This window comes from Phyllostomus hastatus, unplaced genomic scaffold (assembly GCF_019186645.2).
Source record: "Phyllostomus hastatus isolate PE091 unplaced genomic scaffold, TTU_PhHast_1.1 phas_scaffold_501, whole genome shotgun sequence".
NCBI classification, from domain to species: Eukaryota; Metazoa; Chordata; class Mammalia; order Chiroptera; family Phyllostomidae; genus Phyllostomus; species Phyllostomus hastatus.
In genome coordinates this window covers 14,804,095-14,823,585 of record NW_025334033.1, presented here as the reverse complement: position 1 = coordinate 14,823,585, position 19,491 = coordinate 14,804,095, and positions in this window count along the sequence as shown.

Genomic DNA, 19,491 nt, shown 5'->3' with positions numbered 1-19,491 from the left:
TGGTACTAAGATAGTTGAAAAGATGCTAGGTTCCCACACAATAAGCAAATGTAAATTAAAACTGCATTTCTCCATCTAATATCTAGAGTTTCTTAAAATATGTTTTTGACAACCTATTTTCGACCAGGGTGTTTGGGAAACAGACATTAATGCACTTTTAAGGTATGTAAATTTATACAACCTCTACAGAGGGCAATTTCAGAAAATCTCTTAAATTCAAAATAAGCACATCTTTCACATATTGATTCAATGCTTAAGAATTTCTCCTATAATTATATTTAAGCTTGTGCCTGATGGAATATATAAGGAAATTCACTGCTGCACTGAGTGGAATAGCATCTTCTACCATCTTAAAAGAGAAATGAAAAGTAGTAAAGCAAGGAACCTGCCATGTTTAGCCTGTACTGAAATCCCCTGTTTCCCATTAGCTGTTGAAATTACTGTGATCTGGTCCCAGCCTACCCTTCCTGTCCTGTATCTTGCTTCCCTCTGTTCTCCTTATATTTGGCCAATGAAACCATTGCTTGCCCTGCACCTTTCCATCTCCTCTCTTTGTGCTGATCCTATTGCCTGGCGTGCAGTCTTCCCAGCCCCTCCTCTTCCTCCCTGTGTGAATCCTAACTCTCCTTTGTAACCTGACTTGCATGCTGCCTCTTTCCAAAGATGTTCTGGCACCCTCTGTAATTCCTCATCCCTAGCTGACACTGTGTGCCTGCTCTGACTTTTGACATGACCCCTTTGTCACAGCAGCTTGTGGGCATCGTGAATGGCAGTGATATTTTGATATTCTTCCTTGGATGCAACTGCTTAATTTTGGAACACTTTGGTACAACCTACATAAGACACCATTCACTTACGTTTTTCCAAGAATGAAACTATTTTTATTGTTTGTTTCTAATTATAGAAGTAATATGCACATGCTCAACAAAGGTAGGAAAATCTGACAGGACTCACTCCTGTGTGTGTGTGTGTGTGTGTGTGTGTGTGTGTGTAGTAGAATGAGGGAAAAATAAATTTCCCAAAGTAGATTCCTGGGTTAAAAATATATACATACTTAAAATTTTGACATATGTTGCCAAACTGTTCTGTGGAAAGACTCACGATTCATTTAACATTTACTGAGATCTTAGCATGTGCCAAGGACTGTGGGCTAAGTATTGAGGACACAACAGTGAGCAACACCAGACGTGGTCCCCGCCTTTGTGGCATCTTGTGTGTTACTAAGGAAAGATACACAGACTTTTAGCGAGTAGGACAGAGAGGAGTTGGGGAGATCAGGGCCTGAAGGGCAAGTCTGAGGTAGCGAGACTGAAGGGGGATGTAGGGCTCTGCAGCCATGGGCTGTGCAAATTTGGCAGGACAGGGAGCTGAAGGCTGTGTGACTGGAGCAGAAAGTGAGGGGAGCCAGGAAAAGATGAGGCTGGATATATGGGAGAGAGCTGTAGATTAATTTGTAGGTCTTGTGAAAGTTCTACTGTTATTCCAACAACCAGCAGAGGTAAGAGCAAGATTTAGGAATCATACTTGTGTTTTGAAAAGATAACATTGGCTGAGTAGAGAGAACTGCTAAACAGAGGAAAGAGTGAATGCAGATTGACAGTTAGGAAGCTACAATGGTAGTCCAAGTGACAGACGACAGTAGCATAAACGAGCCTAAGCTATAGACAACACTAACAGACTAACCAAGGCATAATAAATATAGCAAAGTAGATGATTTTATAATTTTATCAATTCATATCATTATTACAAGTGATACCATTGATTGTTCTTGTCTTTGTCAATCTAAGGTGTGTATGTAAAATATGTATATTATACACAGTATGTAATACATACATATACGCACATATATAATTTTTCTTTGATTATTAGTGTGATTGGAGATCTTTTCTTACCTCACTGGTAATATTTATTTCTTCTTTTGAATTATGGGTACATATCCATTTTCCATTTTCTTATTGGGGTGTATGTCCTTCTTCTGTCCCAGGATCCATTCCAGGATCCCGCACTGCCTTTCTTCTTTGTCTCCTGTTGTCAATGACAGTTTCTCAGGTGTATATATTTTTATTAGTGATTTGAATAAAGCATCCTTATATTGAGGCAGGGCAGAGCTTGGTAAGAATCTAACAGCAAAATCAAGGTTAATTTAAACCAACTTAAAATAAAACAAATGACCCCTTGTGATATACATAGCAAATATTTTTTCCAGATTTTTAAAAACTTGGTTTAAGTTTGTGTGTTTGTGTGTGATACCATAGTCAATTAATCTTTTCCTTTATTATTTCTGGTTTTGGTATAATGCTTAAAAGTCACTCCATCCCAATGGGTATTACTTCTACTACTTTTGCAAACATATGTATCCAGGATGTATCAAGTCAGATGCAAAAGAGACATCCTTATACTATTCCTTATTCTCTGTGCCTTCAACTTCACCAGATGGGGCAATAAAAATCTGTAGTCAGGTGGCATGTGTGATATAATGTCAGCAATTCAAAATGACAGTGTCAGAATGTCTTGCTCTGCTCTGAGCTACTTTCACTTTGTCCTTGGGTGCTGACCAAAGCCTTCCCTGTATCAGTGCTACCCTTTGACTGTCTTACCAATCCTCCTTGATCATGAGTTCCTTGAGGGCATGAACCACATTTATCTCATGCTGTGTAATACAGATGTAGCTGGGCCTTCCTCACCAGTCTCTGCCACCATCGTACTTCAATGCATGTGCTCCCATGAAAAAACACAAACTCTAAACACGATAAAAATGCTGATTTTTTTCAAAAGTTTTGTGAGGTATTTATTGGATGTGAGGATGCATCATAAATCATACAGTCTGACAATCACATTTCTACATCAGACAGCATTTTTATTCACTTTCTCTTTCTCTCTTCTTTACAACCTCTCCAATGACAGTAAAGTCTACTCAGCAAAATGAAACCCTCCAAAGTAGCCTAACGAGGACCAGATATTTTCCCATGAATCTCCCTTAAGAGTTCTAATGAATCTTATCATGGCTGAATTCCTCGATGATTTTATCACGAAACTTTGGGCACAGCACAGCCAATGCATGCTTGTGGGATCAATGACTTTGGCAATCATGCTGCTCTGATACTGGACTCATGCAGTGACTGGGTTGGTATCTAGGAGCTAAAAAAAAAAGTCTATTCTTCTAATTCCTCTTTGGTTTTTTGAAGAGAGTCAGGACTCTATTTGAAACCCACCTTAGTTTTATGGGCTACCAGGTCCAGTTAATTATAATGAGGATCCATCTTAAATTCTTACCAAAGGGTTTAATTATTAAAGCAGCATTTTCTTAAGTGGTCCCTTAGCACAGACACCTAGGATAGTGTTATTGCCAACTGAGCAGATGGTCTGGGTGAGTTGAAAATGTGGATTTCACCTGCCTGTCCTGGGGGCCTGCCAGATGCAGATCCATTTGGGATACAGTCTTTGGGCTAAAAGCCAACACCCACAAATGAGAAGTTTTATTTCTTCCCTGAGGTGTGAGAAGAGAGGAGCTGAGGTGCTAGTGCTGCACCAGACAAAGCAGACGTGAAGATCTTGGTGCAAAGGAGGAGGGCATGACCCTGCAGGTGAGCAAGCCAGATCAGAGGGATTGGGAGGGTAGCTGCTTGGTTTCAGGTCAGCCGATGCCTCACCAGGGCTAGGTGCAGGGCTGCACAATGGGACATTTTAATATCAGTTAAGCATCAGGACACAAGTTATTAGGGGGCTAACATCCTGGCACCTGAATTCTGGCCCAATGGCAAATAATAGGATCATTTCCCCTACCCTCATTTTCTAATAGTCTCACCCTACTTCCTAGGCTCTTTTCAGTCTTAATTTATCTGTAACAAGCTCACCTTATGTGAACTTATCTCTTGTAAGTCATGTGACCTCTAGAGAAATCACTTTCTCTCTCTTAGCCTCAGTTTCCTCATCTGAAAAAATATAAGGAAGATAATGAAAGAAACTATGGGTAGAGCAACCAGCACAGCGCTGAGCACCTAGTAGGTGCTACTGTGGTTCATCTTAGAAGGAACTAAGGCTGCTTCCAGCTGTCAAGATGTCTGAGGCTCCTTCTGTGTCTCAGGCCTTTGTGGGTGGATGGGTGGGGGTCACCTGAGTAGCAGAAACAGCAGGAGCCTCGCTGTTTCCTGATTCCTTGCCACTTCAAAGTTCTCAGCATTTGGATTTCTTGCCTATTATGAAAGGCTGGATGATGGTTCTCTGGTATCTCTTCAAATGCCACAGCCCATGAGCTTCTCCTGACCTCTCTGCAGGGTGACACAATGGGCTAGTGACAGCTTTGGGACTGTGGTAAAAAGCCAACAGTCAAATCTGAAACTGGGTTAATGACACTGTGGTGTTGGGGTGGCTCTCTTGAGGATTTTAAAAAAATAAAGAAAGAAAAACAAGGAAAAAAATCCCGAGTCCCAAAACAAAGGAAGATGTTTTGACTTAGGAAAAGAGCACAAAGAAGTAGCAGTTTAGAAACTTGTTTTCTTAAGAGCAAATAGATGATGCTTGATTGGCTTATTATAAAATAGATCAAAAGCTATTTAACGTTTACATCAAAATTAACACAAAAAGATAAATGAAAATCTAGTCCTCTCTACTCTGTCATTTCTGTCTTAACTTCCTTCCCGTCCTCTATTACAGTAAACATCCCTCTTCTTCATGATCCCATGAGGCCCAGGTGGGCTGGAACCAGAGCTGTGGTTGGTGCAATCCATAAAAGGGGAGCTTGGAAATTCCACCCCCCGACTTGTGCTGCTATGTGTACTTGAATCTGACTGAGGCAGATTCTGTTAATTTAAATGTGAATTTAGCATGCTGATGACATGAGGGGAGAGTGATCATCACCAGCATTGTGGAATAGGGTAAGAAGACCAAGGCTGGGATTCAGGAGACATAGGTTTTATTTCTGGGCTGGCCCCTAATTGATGTATAACTTTGGGAACATACCTCAATTTCTTGGGGACTCCACTCTCTACTATCTCTCCCTCATCTGATATTCAAAGTCTATACCTTGGGCAGAGCTGCTGTTTACAGTTGTGGACATTAGCAGCCCATCCTGGGGACAAGTCGGGGTTGAAATTGAGCCTTCGCTCCACTTACCACAACTCTGACTGCCTGGAGATGAGGGGACTTGCCGAGACCCTGATAATGGGTTTGGTTAAAGTTGGGGCAAAGATGAAGAAAAGGGGAAGCACTGTGAAGAGACTGGGTCCTGAAAACCCAAAGCTGTGACCAAGCTTGCAGGATGGTCAAGAGTGACCAGAAGATGAGAGAAATCTTCAGGAGTTAATCTGGAACAGTTTAGGAGAAAGAAGGGGAGGCTGAGAGTCCAGCAGGGGAGGAATCGGGAGAAGGCTGTGGAAGGCAGGGGGAGGATCCCTTCTCCGAATGCCAGGGTGACTTGGAGGGCAGCCCAGCCTCAGTGCAATGATAAGACACAGAGAAACCAGACAGGGAGGATGGTGCATTCCCAACAGCCTGCACAGTTAGGACAGAAGCTGTGTTTTGGCTGGGTGGAAAAACAGTGGAGGGGTAGGCCGTAGGGGGTGGGGATAAGATGAGGATGAAACAGATTCAAAGCCTATGCTTTTAGGGAATGGAGAGCTGGGATTTATTATGTATTTGAATAGAGAGTCTTATACCCCACAGTAAAGTGGATTTGCCTGACTGACTGGCCTCAGGTTGTCTTTTGAGGTCCTCAAATGCTGAAGTGAAAGGATGGGGAAATGGAAGGCCCAAGGGGTGATAAAAATGAGACCTTTTGCTAGGGATACCCTAGACCAGTTTCTCTTAGGGGGTGAGATGAATTATGATCTGCAAAACCAGGTCAGGAAATGTGAGTAAGTTGTTTTAAATGGCTGTTAAGAGATGGATAAACCCTAGGATATCCCCAGAGAAGGCTGGGGACAAAACGAAATAAGAAAATCTCCCCAAAATACATTCAGACCTGTGGGTCTTGGGAAAAGTGGGAGAGAGTGATTGGGAACCTGGGGTGGGGTGGGGTGAAGTAGTAGCTTTGGGTGAAAGCACTGTGGAGAGGGTGGATTTGACCTGGAGCTGGCCTGGGAGAGAGACTGTTGTCTGTACTTGGAACTCGTCAGAAAGGCCTGGTTCAGTTCCATAGACATAGGAAGCAGCCAGCAGAAGTCAGGACCCACTACAGGCTGGGCCAAGCGTGATGTGGGAGTTGATGAAAACCCGTCTTATGACTGTCAGTACGGAGCTTGCACCGTGGACTCTCCACAAATGTGCTAATGATGCTTTCTTATTTGCTGCATGAGCTGCTGAAAGCCCACTTGGGCAGCAGGGGGTGGGGGAATTGAGAGAGAGAGGTGTTAAAATATTGGAGAAAAAAGAAGAGCTGTGCAGCCATCCTGTTTCGCCGCCGATGTGCAGGCTGAGGAAGACGACGGGAGCATATGCAAGGAGTTTGTCAGGGAGCGAACATTTCACCGGGTTAGAAGAGTGAGATGGCAGGTGTTAGCTTTTCCCCAGGTGCTGACCTTGCGTACCAAATGGGCCTCTTGGTCTTAAAGGCTCTTTTTTGTTCTCTGAGATTGAGATAAACCTCATGCACCTTCACTGAATACCCTCTGCTCAGCGTTCATGAAATGCCAGAGGCTGGGTTCTAGGGTGTCCTTACAGCAGGGGCAACCCATTCACCCCATGAAGAATGCTGGTCTCCAGGGCCCGATGCCTCAGCCCTGCAGCACCTGCCTGTGGGCACCGATGCCACACAATTCCCCATTGTGATTGCTGCCCCCTGAACACCCAGTACTTGCACACACTGCCCAGGACCCTGACATCTTTTTCTTGTTTAGCATGTGATGAATTCAGAGTTCAGGAAAGGAAAGCGGCCTGCCAGAGTCACAGAGCTGTCAGTCAAACCAGACTGTGTCTTCCCTACTCTACCTCAGCTCCCCAGTAAAGTCCATCTCCATCCTGACTCCTAGAATTGCCCACATTTCCTCAAACTCCCAAATTGTTATTTTACAAAAGAAAATTCTATTTCTTATAGGAAACTCTGGTGTCTTCATGGATATACTGGTCAGCAGAACAGACATACTCACAAAAACTCACTCTTGGCAAATATGGTCAAATTAAGATTTGAAGGCCAAAAAAGAAAATCAGATAAAATTATATTCTTCTTTTTAAAAAAATCTATCACAAAACCAGAAATCTCTAATGGACCAGAAAAATCTCTCCATAAAAATCATTAAGTTAAAAATAAACTTTTAAAATTGGCTGGCAATCAACAAGAATAAACAGAAAACCTAAAACCTTCAGACTACAGTGGTAATTATCTTATTGATCTGAAGGATTAAAGCAGAGAGGAAACTTGGGGATAGATGATGATGAATGATTGCTGCCCTTTGGGAACTTTGCGGCACGATGGACGGTTAAGTTGTAGGAACCCAGGAGGGTCCCCAGCATGAAAACGTTTGTTTCAACAGACTATACCCCAAACGTGTATTACTAGCACCTCCTAACATGGCCATTCGATCAAATCAAAGTGCTCTGTAAACTCTGAAAGGTGTTACAAAGCAAGCGGTGCCTTAGTTCTAGAGGCCAGACTTTAGGCCTCGACCACTGTTGTAGCTTCAGAGATCCTGGGCTCAGTACATATTGGTTGCAAATGAGTTAAAATATTCTACAGGTAATGTCTTTTTGATAATACTGATTATAGTCAAGGGTTGCAATGGGGCAGAGTTGCTCATTTACCTTTTATTGCAACCTGAAAACTGCCTTAGGGGCTCTATTGCATCCTACTCTGCTTGGGGAATCTTATAGGAAAGGAGTCCTATTGAGAGGCTGAATGGAAGAGATGACACTGGTGATCCTTTCAAGGGCCAAGATTCATGTCATTATGGTTCTCCTAGTGACACCATGTGATTTCCCCTTACTTTGCTCCCTGCCATCCTCCTCTGGTGGCCTGGCTGGGCTCTCGCAGGATGCTCATTTCAACTCCTAGACACTCATGCATCCTTGATTTCTATGATCCAGTCCTTGGAATTGCCTTTCCCAAACCATAAATAAGTCCACTGAAGATACCCTGGGGTGGTCTTTCAGGTTTCTCTCCCTCATTTATTTAAGAGATATGATGCCAGTCACTCTATTACTGAAGTTTCCACCCCGAACAACACAAACCAGTCACTTTCTCTTCTCATGCACCTAGAATGTTAGTGGCTGGGAGAAGGGCCCTGGTGGGAAGGGCTGTGCTGTGACCGGCCTCTGCCTTCCTGGTCCGTCCTCAGACAGGCTTTGAAATAGAAAAGGAAACAATAGCATGTCTGATAAGTCTGGGTAACTAACGAGAGGTGACCTCGAGAAGTGACTTTACTTTGAGTTTAGGTGGTTTTTAGGATCCTTTAAGTTCTGGTGAGCCAGTGGACTGGGCTGCTAGTGCGGATGGCCACTCGGAGTCGGAGAACTGCCCCCAGGCACAGCCGCCTCCAGTCCTGTTCCTTCATTACCCTTGCCCTTTTGACCTCTTTCTCTGTAGAAGTGCAGCACAGGTAGATTGGTTCTGATATTCACTGGAACTAATTGGCTTGAGATTTAGGGACAACGTTCTGCCATCTTGTTCTCCAAGTGTACCCTGGTAGGGACTTTGCTGCCTGGACATTTTCCTCTCTCTGCGGAGCTATGTACTGTAGTAGTTATGAGGGTCCAGATCTCAGCTGTGCATTTGTGGCTGCCAAAACCTCCTTCCAGGGCCATGATAAAGCAAGGCTTTACTCTGCTACAGAAGCTCTGTGAGGACGCTTGGCCTCAGGAAGCAGCGAGCCCTGGCCGCCTTTGCCCTGGCTTCTTGGAAAGAGCTTGCAGGGAACTTGCGGTCCCCACTAAGGCTCCGTGCCTTCTTGAACTGTGGGAATGTGGGCAGTGAGACACCACCCACCCCTCCAAAGAGCATTGATGACAGGAGCTGACAAGTCCTATAACTGAGTCTCCCTTAGAGGTTGTGTGTGATGGAGTATTTCATCCAAAATCTGGGATGACTCCAGCCAAGTTGGTAATTTCATTTTTTAGGAGCCTCAGAACAGATTTCACCTGGTCATCTGAACTAGTTTGGGCACCTCGCTCCATATCTTATCTCGCTCCCAGGAAGCTTGAATCATTTGTCCAACGATTTGGGACCCCCAAGAGGTCGTTTAGTCAACCACCAAAATAAACAGCTCCTTGAAGCTACTTAAAATCCTGGAATAAGGTGAGGTTATAAATACAGAAAGTAATCAAAATAAAGAATTGATAGAAAAGATAGAAAAGAAAAGAAAAGAAAAGATAAAGAAAAGATAGTTGACGTGGAGGAACCATGGGAGAGTGAAAATTTCCCACCAGGTTTGCCCTTGCCGTAACAAGAATTTATCTTGTAGTTCTCTGTCCGCTTCATTCTGTTCTGTTGCCTGAGCACTTACACATTGCCTGCCTTCTCCATGGCTAGATCTCTGCTTTCCCTTTTCTCTTGTCCCACCCCTCCCTGAAAGTGGGGAAGCAAGCAACCAAGACTCACAGGAACAACGCTAAAAACTGTAAAACATTAATGGAATATTCGCTCCAAATGAGATTTTTAAAGAGGCACTTTAAATGCAGCAAAGACCTTAGCACTGATGCCAATGATTCTGTAAACAGAAAATAAAATCTACAAATAAAGTTCTGGTGGAAGATGTATCATTTTATTTTATTAATATTCATATTCTGGACTCACATACACAGTGGAGGAGAACTACAGGGGACAATTTGTTGTTATGAAACAAACACCAGCCCCAGACCAGCATGGTAAGCACCTAAAGCAGCATTCACACCGCGCACAGGTGCTCTCCAACCACACCTCTGCTAATGTGTGGTGAGTGGGAGCCCCGGCTGTGATCATCATTTGTGTTCTGGCTTTGCATCCCACGTACCACTGGGATGAAATAGGCCAGTTGGTCCTGTCTTTGTGCTGGAGGCGACAGGGCCCTCAGCATCCTCCTGGCAATAGACCTGTCTTCCAGTTTACTGTATTTGTGGTCAAAATGACACTCCTCCCAGCCTCCCCTGTCTGTTCAAAGACAGGGTCACTCTGAAGAAAGGTGCTTGAGAGGCTCCTGGCCTGCTCCTCTGTTTTACGTGGGCTCTGACTCACAGCTGAGCGCTGGGGAGGCCCTTAAACTTAGGCGCTGTGACCTCCTCTGAGCAGGTGTAAGCTGGTGACATGATGTGCATGCCCCATTCAGAACCGGAAGAGTCTGATTTTTTTTCATAAACTGGTCTGGCCTCAGAGAGAATTTATTGGGCTATAGGAAATGATGGTGCTTTGCTACTTATAAAGACAAACACACTCGCTGTGTTATTGAGCCTTGGCATTCCCGTTTTACCCCAGAGGCACCAAGAAGTGAAGTGACTTTACAGGCTCCCAACACTGTGCTTTTGTTTCCAAGGCCAGAGGTAGCGTTGCTCTCCTCCCTCCACAGCTGCTCTCAAGAATCACACCTTCCTGGTGGAGTTACCTCCCTGTTGAAGTTCTGTAAGGTCATACAGGGCAGGGCCTGCAGAAGGGGACATCCCGATTAGAGACACAGGGAAGAAACCTGAGGGAAAACCAAGGATTTCAGCAATACATGTTTGAACGGGAAGGAATCTGAAAGACACCCCAGTGGGGAAAGCCACACAAATTGAAGCTGCGAAACCAGGGGAAGTGTCTGACCCAGATAAGGAAGGTTTGGTTTAATCTCTAGATTCTGTTTGCTTAATTCCCAGACCATTTGCTGTCAGGTCTGCACGATCAATTGGCCGAAGGAGATAAGAATCCTGTTTAGATTAATGTCAGAAAGAAAAATCAACATCCTCTCTAGTGGAAGTGTCAGTTTTTCTCAGCAAACAAGCCGAGAAAGAAGATAGAGCAAAGTCAAGGGGCCGGATGGTGCCAGAGCATTCCACCTGACTGGACAAACCAGTGGACACCCTGGAGCCTGGGGCCCCTTGCCTCTCCCTGCCTGCTGGGTGGGTTTGAGGAGGAAGTGAGCTGACTTGAAGAAAGCACTGTGAACCCAGAGCCGCTGCAGGAGGGGCGAGAACCCTGGCCACGTCCAAGGCCAGAGCACTTGCCTCAGCCTTGAGGAATCAAATGACAGAGTGGTTTAGGGCACAGGTCTTTGAGACTGATCTGACGGGGTCACCTCAGATGATGTCACTCGAACTGCTCTGAGCCTCAGCATCCTCTTCTGTAAAGCGGGAATAATAAGACAGATGTGCAGGTCGAATGTGAAGCATTATGTTTGCAGCAGTGTTTGGTATGTAGCATAGTGATTATTAGCATAATCACCACTATCGTTATGTTTGTTGCGATAACCTTCTAACCAGGTTTCATTTACCCAGATTCTTCTGTTTCAATAGCTCCTAGTTGCATCTAGTTCCTGGACTGCATTCCAGAGCTACAGAATCAGAATCTCTGTGGTAATAATCTGTATTTTAGTAAATGTCCCAAGCAAGTCTGGAAAACACTGGTCCGCTCACTGAGCCAATTCTCCATCTGGGCCCGGAACCAGCCTAGAATGAATTCCATCTCTGAGGCCCACTCGGCCTCTCCTCAGCTACTTGGCCCTCTGGTCACATCTTCCTTTGAGACCAGGATGTGTTCTGTTTCTCGTCCTTGGGTGAGGAAGTACTGTTCTGGGCACGTTTGGACTTCCCTGCTCCCTGGCCGTGCTCAGCTATTCCTTCTCTTCCCTCCCCTCCTACTACCAATCCCTCCCACCCCGACTGGCCATATACCAATGTTCTGCATTATTTTCTTCTTGAGGACTTCTATCTCTCTTCCTCGTCATCCAGCATAATTTCTTATGCAAAAGAGCTAGTGATGATCATCTTCTCTGTAGACTTGTCTCCTAGCTCACCTGCAATCCACTCTAAGTTGGACATTGGATTCTGACAGTAAGAAACTCTGACCCCTGTGTCACCAGCTGGTGTCGCCTCACCCAGGCATGGTGGGGTGTGGGTGAACAGAGGATCTTTTTCTCCTAATGGTCAGATCTTGCACTGAGTCTCACACTTGCTGGCAAACCCTTGGCCCCTCCACTCCTTGTGTAAGCTCTTTTCCTTGTATTTGGCCCAGTTCCCTAGAACTACTGTTGCCACTTTATTTCTCCACCATTGCTGCCCACACAGGATGTGGGCCCCGTCTCCACTGCCTTCACTCTGGGTCTGAAACAGCCCAATGCAGCCACCACCTTGGTCTGGCCAGCCCTCGTGGGACTACTGAGTGGAGCTCTCCACTCCAGATGCTGTGGCTTCCCCAACAGTGGGGGAGGATTCTGTGAGTCTGGAGTGTGAGACCCCATGGTGATAAGAGGTCAGAGAGGAGGCCTGGGGCCACAGACTGGCCTCAAATGGCAGACCTCCCTGGAGACAGGGAGCTGGGTAAGTGGCAACCTCGGGGCAGACATTCCTGGTGTTTCCGCTGCTGCCTTTGTACCTCCTGGGGTTCACCACATGCATTTTTAGGTCTGTTGCTACATTGGCTTTGTTATCAGATCCCGTCTCCTTCCTCCCAGCCCTTCCTCTACTCTATCCTGTGTGACAAAGGGGGTGAAGGTACAGAGGCCAGCAGGCGGTGGGGTAGTGTGTGTGGTATTTGATACCCCATCATGGTGCAAGAGAGCCCCCAAGTCTAGGAGGCACAGCTGGGGATGGTTCTCTGTCTTCCCACATTGATATCTCTCCAAGGGCTAGGGAGGGCAGTGAATAGGCACCATGATGCTGTTTATGTGCCTGGAATATAACTTCTTTATTAACTTCTTTTTTTTTTAAGATTATATTTATTTACTTTTAGAGAGGGAAGGGAGGGAGAAAGAGAGAGAGAGAAACATCAATGTGCGGTTGCTGGGGGCCATGGCCTACAACCTAGGCATGTGCCCTGACTGGGAATCGAAACTTCGATGCCTGGTTTGCAGCCCACACTCAATCCACTGAGCTATGCCAGCTAGGGTTACCTTCTTCTTATTGTACAGATTCTATTCTTTTTCCAATAATCAAAGGTGACTTTTTGCGAACAGATATATAACTTCCTCTTTAATTTATTCTTTTGTTCAGCAAATATTCACTGAGAACACACTCTTCCTGGGATGGGAAGAGTGGAGGTGCTGGGAAGAGGCTGGGACAGTAGGCTGGGACAGTAGGTGACACAAGCCTGGGGCTGACATATTCCCTAAGGATGTGCAGACCTCAGAGACTGGCTCTCAAACGGAATCAGGCGACTCCATCGAAGGTGCTATAGACCAAATAGTAAAGGTCAGAAACTCTTCCTTGGCTGTAGTGCTTGGGGGAGGTGTCAGGATGGAGGTAGCACTTGGGTTGGCTTTGAAAGACAGGTGTGCATGTCACTTGTCAGGTGAGGTGGACATGAGTCCACCTGCAGAGATATGGAATGATGGAAGAGTTCTGGAATGTTTGGGGATTGAATAATGTTAAGGTTGCCTAAGGCCTAGTGTTTCTTAAGGAAAACAGCTAGCTAAAAGTCAGGAAAAGCTGGCCAAAACAGGCCTGTGGAAGGCCTTAGACACAAGACCAGGTGTTTTCACTTGATTTGGCCAGATACGCAATTTGGTCAAGTGAGTGAGCAGGGCGATGAATCGTGCTTTAAGAAGCTGAATCTTGTCTTCTAGATCAGGAAGACCATCAGTAAAAGTGTTTGGGAGGGAAAGGGTGGTGGCAGCATGAGTAGAAAGGAGAAGATGAGATATTGACGGTGGTCTGGTAAGGCTCTGAGTGTGGCTGAGGGCCCAGGCCAGCCCACACTAGTCTCCTGGGAAAGGAAAGCAGAGATGGCTGGCTGTGTCCTGTAATATCCCCCGTGAACTGTGGATGAGGGAAAAGGGATCCAGGATCACTCATTCCCTGGATCATTCAATGATTTTGCTTTATTCAGTGGCTATTTCTTTTTTAAAATTTTTATTAAACTTATTGGAGTGACACTGATTAATAAAATTATGTGTGTTTCATTTGTACAATTCTACAATAAATCATCTGTATATTGTATTGTGTTTATCTCCCCACCCAAAGTCACTATTTATACGCCCTTTGCCCTGTTCCACCTCTCCCCACCCCCATTTCCCTCTGACAATCACCGTATTGTTGTCAGTGTCTATGAGGTTTTATTTTTCTTAATCCCTTCATGTTTTTCACCCAACCCCTCAACATCCTCCCACCTGACAGCTGTCAGTCTGTTCTCTGTATCTATGAGTCTGTTTCTATTTTGTTTATTAGTTTATTTTTTTCCTTAGATCTACATATAAGTGAAATCGTATGGTACTTGCCTTTCTCTGACTGGCTTATTTCACTTAGCAAATACTCCCCAGGTCCATTGATGCTGTCACAAAAGGTAAGGTAAGATTTCCTTCATTTTTACGGCCAACTAATGTTCCATGTGTAAATATACCAAAGCTTTTTTATTGCCTCATCTACTGATGGGCTCTTGCACTGCTTTCAAATCTTGGCTATTGTAAATAACACTGCAATGAACATAGGGGTGCATATATATTTTCAAATTAGTGTTTTGGGTTTCTTTGGGTGTATTTCCAGAAATGGAATTGCTGGATCATAAGGCAGCTCCATTTACAACAATTTGCGGTATCTCCATACTGCTTTATACGGTGTCTGCACCAATCTCCATTACCAACAATAGTGCATGAGGGTTCTTTTTCTCAACATCCTCACCAACTCTTCTTTTTTGTTGATTTGTTGATGATAGGCGTTTTGACAGGTGTGAGGTAATATCTCATTGTGGTTTTAATTTGCATCTCTCTGATGATTAGTGATGTTGAGCATGTTTTCATATGTCCACTGGCCATCTGTATGAACTCTTTGCAGAAGTGTCTATTCAGGCCCTTTGCCCATTTTTTAGTTGGATTGTATTTTTTTTTGGTGTTGAGTTTTATAAATTCTTTATAAATTTTGGATATTAACCCCCTATCAGTAGTGTCATCGGTGAATATGTTCTCCCATTTAGTGAGTTGTATTTTCACTTTGTTGATGGTTTCCTTTGCTATGCAAAACCTTTGTAGTTTGAAGTAGTTGCATTTGTTTATTTTTTTTCTTTTATTTTCCTTGCCTGAGAAGATATATCAGAAAAAAATATTGCTATGAGAAATGTCTGAGATTTTACTCTCCATGTTTTCTTCTGGAATTTTTATGGCTTCCAGCCTAACATTTACATGTTTACTTCAATTTGAGTTTATTCTTATGTATGGTTGAAGAAGGTGGTCTAGTTTCATTATTTTTGCATGTAGCTGTCAGATTTTCCCAATACAATTTATTGAATAGACTATCTTTACCCCATTGTATATTGTAGCCTTCTTTGTCAAATATTAATTAACCATAAAGACATGGGTTTATTTCTGGCCTCTCTATTGTATTTCATTGATACATGTGTCTGTTTTTATGACAGTGCCATGCTGTTTTGATCACTATACCCTTGTATTGTAATTTAATATGAGGTAAAGTATTTCCTCCAGATTTGTTTTATTTTTCCCAAGATTGCTGTTGCTATGCAGGGTCTGTTGTGATTCCCCATAAATTTTTAGAATACATGCTCTAGTCTGTGAAATACACCACTGGTATCTTGATAGGAATTGCATTGAATCTATAGGTTGCTTTGGATAGTATGGACATTTTAATGATGTTAATTCTTGCTATCCATGAACATGGTGTATGCATCCATTTACTTGTATCTTTTTCAATTGTTTTCTTCAGTATCTTATAGTTTTCTGAGTATAGATCTTTTACATCCTTGGTAAAATTTATTTTTAGGTATTTTATTTTTTATTTTTTGATGCAATTATAAATAAGATTATTTTCTTAGTTTCCCTTCCTGATAGTTCATTATTGGTGTATATAAATACAACTGATATTTGAGTATTTATTTTGTATCCTGCTACTTTAGTGAATTCATTTATCAGTTCTAGTACTTTTTGGTGGAATCTTTAGGGTTCTCTATGTACAGTATCACGTCATCTGCACACAATGAGAGTTTTACTTCTTCCTTTCCAATTTGGACGCCTTTTATATCTTCTTCTTGTCTGATTGCTATGATTAGGACTTCTGGTACTATGTTGAGCAACAGTGGTGAAAGCTTACATCCCTGTCTTATTCCTAGTCTTAAGGGAAACACTTGTAGTTTTTGCCCATTGATTAAGATGCTGGCTGTGGGTTATTGATAAATGACCTTTCCTAGTTTGAGGTATGTTCCCTCTATTACATTTTGCTGAGAGTTTTTATCATAAATGGGGCTAGATTTTATCAAGTGCTTTTTCAGCATCAATTCTAATTATCGTGATTTTCATCCTATACTCTATGTGATGTATCACATTTATTGATTTGTAGATACTGTACTAATCTTACATCTGTGGAATAAAATCCAGTTGATCATGGTGTATAATCTTTTTGGTATATTGCTGGATCCAGTTTGCTAGTATTTTGTTGAGGATTTTAGCATCTATGATTATCAGGGATATTGGCCTATACTTGTCTTTTTACATAGTTCTTTATCTGGTTTTGGAGTTAGGATAATACTGGCTCATAAAGTGAGCTTGGAGTCTTCCATCTTCCTGAATTTTTTGGAATAGTTTGAGAAAGACAGTTGTTAGTTTTTCTTTGAATGTTTGGTAAAATTCACCTGGGAAACCATCTATCTAGTCCAGGTCTTTTCTTTGTTAGAAGTTGTTTTTTTTTTTTTTTTAAATTATCACTTCTATTTCATCATTGTAATCCATCTATTAAGATTCTCTGATTCTGACAGAGTCAGTTTTGGAAAATTGTAGGTTTCTATGAATTTATCCATCTTTCATATTACTCATTTTGTTGGTATGCAGTAATATTTTCTTACAATCCTTGGTATTTCTTTGGTGTCAGTTATTGTTCTCCTCTTTCATTTCTGATTTTATTCATTTGGGTCCTCTCTCTTTTTCTCTCAATGAGTCTTATTAAAGGTTTGTCATTGTTTCTTTTTAAAGGACCAGCTCTTTGTCTCATTGGTCTTTTGCATTGCTTTTTAAGTACTCTATTTTCTCTACTTTCTTTATTTTTACTTTGATTTTTATTATTTCCTTTCTTCTACTCACTTTGAGCTCTGTTTGTCATTATTTTTCTAGTTCCTTGAAATTTAAAGTTAGGTTGTTTATTTGAGTTTTTTCTTCTTTTTCAAGTAGGCCTGAAATGCCATAAATTTTCCTCTTAGGCTTTCTTTAGCTGACTCCCATAGATACTGTGTTGTTCTGTTCTCATTTTCATTTGATTCAAGTTATCTTTTGATTTCTTCCTTGAGTTCATTCTTAACTCATTCATTGTTTAGTAGCATACAATTTAGCCTCCATGTCCTTGTGTGTTATTCAGTTTTTTTCTTGGGGTTGATTTCTACTTTCATATCATATAGTCAGAGAAAATGCTTGATATGATTTTAATCTTAAATTTATTGAGACTTATTTTGTGTCCTAATGTAGTCTATCCTAAAGAAGTTTCCTTGTGAGGCTCTGGGGTGAAATGTTCTGTAGTTATCAATAAAATCCATCTAGTCAAGTGTGTCATTTAAGGACATTGTCTCCTTGTTGATTTTCTGCCTGGAAGATCTATCCATTGAAGTCAATGGGGTGTTAAAATTCCCTACTGTGGCTGTATTAGTGTTGATCTCTCCTTTCATGTCTATCAAGATTTGCTTTATAAATGTAGGCATTTTTATGTTGCATACATAAATGTTTGCAAGGGTTATGTCTTCTCATTAGGTTGATCCCTTTATCATTACGTAATGTCCTTCTTTGTCTCTTGTTATGGCCTTTGTTTGAAGTCTATTTTGCCAGATGTAAGTATTGCTACCTCAGCTTTTTTTTTTTCATTTTTGTTTGCATGGAATATTTTTTCCATCCTGTTACTTTTAATCTGTTTGTATCTTTATTTCTGAATCTCTTCAGAATCTCTTCAGAAATAAAGATACAAACAGAAAGAGATGGATCTCTTGTAGACAGCATATCCAGCTTGTTTTCTCATCTATTCTGCTACCCTATGTCTTTTGAGTGGATCATTTAAGCCATTTAACAGTTAAAGTGAGTATTGATAGGTACTTATTTATTGCCAATTTATTCTTTATAAATATATTCTTCTCTTTTCTTCTTCCTTTTCTCCTCTTCCTCCTCCTTCTAATCTTCCTCATCTTTCTTTTTCTTCTTCTTTTTAAAGCAGACTCTTTAGTATATTTTGTAATACTGGTTTGGTGGTAAAATTCCTTCAGTTTTTCTTGTCTGGGAAGCTCTTTATTCCTCCTTCAATTTTAAATAATATACTTGCTAGGTAACGTAACCCTGGATGTTACCTTGTTGTCCATCACTGTGAATATTTCATACCAATCCCTTCTGGTCTGAAATGTTCCTGTTGAGAAATCGGCTGACGGTCTTATGGGAGTTGCCTTGTAGGTAAATGACCATCTTTCTCTTGCTGATTTTAAAATTTTCTCTTTGTCTTTACCTTTGCAATTTGGGTTCATTTTTTGGGGGACTGTCTGTGCTTCCTGAACTCTATGTCTTTTTCCTTTACCAGGTTAGAGAAGTTTTCAGTCATTATTTCTTTAAATAGGTTCTCAATCCCTTGTTCTCTCCCTTCTCTTTCTGGTACCCCTATGATGCAGATGTTGTTACACTTTATGTTGTACTGAAGTTTCCTTAAACTATTATCATTTTTTAAAATTCTTTTTTCTTTTTGCTGTTTTGATTGGATATTTTCTGCTACCTTATATTCCATATCACTCGTGCAATTTTCTGCTTCATCCAATGAATGTTTGTTCCTTCTAGTATATTCATCATTTCAGATACTGTATTCTTCATTTATGACTGGGTTCTATTTTATGGTTTCTATTTTTTTTCATGCTGTTGTAGTTCTCATCAAGTTCTTTGAGCATCCTTATCACCATTTTTTGAACTCTATATATGATAAATTGCCTGCCTCCATTTCATTTAGCTCTTTTTCTGGAGATTTCTCCTATTCTTTCATTTGGGGCATGTTTGTTTTTATCCCCAGTTTGGCTGTCTCTGTGTTTGTTTCTATGTATTATGTAGTTGTGCTGTGACTCTCAGTCTTGGTAGGGTGGCCTTATGTACTAGGTGTCCTGTGAGATGCAGTGGCATAATCTCCTTGATTATCTGAGCTGGGTGCTTTAGATGTATTTCTTGTACGGGTTATGTGGGCCATCCTGTTGTAATTGAGTCTTGATTGCTAATGGCCTGTTTGTGTGTGGGGTCAACCCTCAGGCTGACTATGGGTTGACTGTGAGGATCAACTCTGACCACAGTGTATGAGCTTCTGTGCAGGTACTGACCACACAAAGTGGAATTCACCTCAGCAGGGTCTGGGGCCTGCCAAGATCTTCCTTTGCATATGCCACTTGTGAAGCTAACTGGATCCTGCTCTAATGTGTGAAGTTGGCCACTGGGTGTGTTAGTTCTGGAACTTCTTAGGAGG